Below are 2,173 nucleotides of genomic sequence, written 5' to 3'. Positions count from 1 at the left end.
GTCCAAAAAAGACAATCAATTGAATCATGTATAGTGAGTGAAGTTAGACCTATAAACTGGTACCATATGTCTCTCCATATTGGATAGGCCAATGGACCCCAAAAACTAAAATAATCTAGGTCAACTATGCAGAAAGAATGGAAGGACTCCTTCCACTTATAGGAGAAACTATACCTAAAGATTGGACAAACTATCCCCAAGTGAATTGACAGAAACCAAATATATAACTAAGGATGGGGAGTAGTTCTATGACACCAAGTATCTCTCTTCATCATATCTTTACCATTGCCAAGAAAGAAAGCCAAGCTGAAGAGAAGCATGTAAATGTCTAAAAAAGAAAGAGCAGTGATTTATTTGTGTATGATGTCACTGACAGAAGAGATAAATCACTACATTGGTGACTGTAGCTGCCAATTGTAGAACCTCTGGTGTATCTATGAACAACTCTCCATAGTGTGTTCATGTAGCATGTGAACCAATGCACTGAAGAGGGCATGAGAAGTTGCTGAGGGAAGTGAGCAGGTGTAGTGAATTCTACATCTAGAGTGTGGAGAGGAGGCCACCTGGGATCTTTTTGTTGCTATAACATAGTGTTCATGAAGGTTTGAACCTCTAAGTATATTCTCATAGAACCTCTCAATGATGAATGAATGTGATGTGTGTGTCTGTATAGCATGATCAAAAGGACATGTCCAATAAATTTGATGCACTTCCAATACATTGAGCATCTGGGATATTGATACCACACATTGGGAGTGCATCAAAATTCTAGACCTATCCAATTTACCTGCAAAATACAACAAACAAGTTAGTTGTAAAAGAGCACTATTGTCCTTTTTCCTGGGAAGAAGGACTATGGCACTATAGTCAGTGATAATAGATTGCTGCAGGCTTTGGGCATTACTGCCTTGAGACCTGTTGGTGAGGAAGTAGTGCAGTGCTCTCAGGTTCTTGTGGATTATGAGAGCTAGTGATGGTTGTAGTTTATAGCTGGGGAAAAGGGAAATGCTACTGGAAGCTGGGTGGTGATTTAGTGATGACTGGTAGTCTGCGTGAGAGCATATGTGTGTCGAGCCCCAGTTTAGAGATGGGAGCTGCTGCATTTTAAGCTCTCGGGTGTAATGTCTGTGTTGGGTAATTGGGTATTTGAGAGTTGTCAATCTGCTACTACCCTGTTCTAATGTCAAGAAGAAATCTGGGCACATAGTATTGACTGTCCAGTTCCAAATGCATTGCATTAGGTATGCCTGACTGTGTGTGCATGAGGTATAGCACACCTTGTAACTCTCAATAGAATGAGCATTAAGAATGCTAATACCACACACTGAGTGTAGGTCAAGAGGTGGAATAGACCATAATAACTAGTACCTGCAAAACAGAAAACAGAATTAGTGAAATAACTGTGCCTTTTTCTGTGATTATGAGTGTGTACTCTCTCAGGTTCTTGTGGCTTTTGAAAACTATTATGAATTTGGACTTGTTTTTGAGATCTAAATACATATTTGGACTCGTGGGGGTTATGGGTAGATAGGATCTACCCCGTGACTCGAGTTTTGACCATGAGGATCCGGTGTTTACTTTTGTTGACTTTTTGGGAATTGAATAAATATCGAAATTTTATTATTTAAAATTAGTTCCTATAGCCTTATTTGACGTTATTGAGATATTTTTGGCTAGATTTGACCCGTTCGGAGGCCGATTTTAGAAGCAAGGGATTTTTAGAGTATTGATTCTCGTGCATTTGAAGTAAGTATTTTGCCTAAGCTTTGCTTGAGGGTATTTTTCCTGTAGGCTATGATGTGTGCTATATGTTGGGGGTGATGCATTTGCGAGGTGATGAGCACATATGCATGCACTATAGTTATTCATAATCCGGGTAGATTCTAGGCTATTATATGCCTTGTTTTGCTATCATGCTTCTTAATATCGTGTTTTCTTTACTTGTTTGAATATGTGGGCTATTATTCATGCTAAAAATTATGTCTAGGTTATTGCTCAGCTATTTGAGACATGATAGGGCTATTGTTTTTTATATGTTGAGCTATTTTCCTTAGCCGTAACCATACTTTTCAGTCATGATATTATATCTGCATGTTATATCTTAGTCTCTGTGCATTCATTATATGTTATCTCATATGTTGTTAGTGTTCTTATGTGTGTGACATGTATTTGA

The sequence above is a fragment of the Nicotiana tomentosiformis genome, chromosome 12 (genome assembly GCF_000390325.3).
Source record: "Nicotiana tomentosiformis chromosome 12, ASM39032v3, whole genome shotgun sequence".
NCBI classification, from domain to species: domain Eukaryota; kingdom Viridiplantae; phylum Streptophyta; class Magnoliopsida; order Solanales; family Solanaceae; genus Nicotiana; species Nicotiana tomentosiformis.
This window is presented reverse-complemented; position numbering follows the sequence as displayed.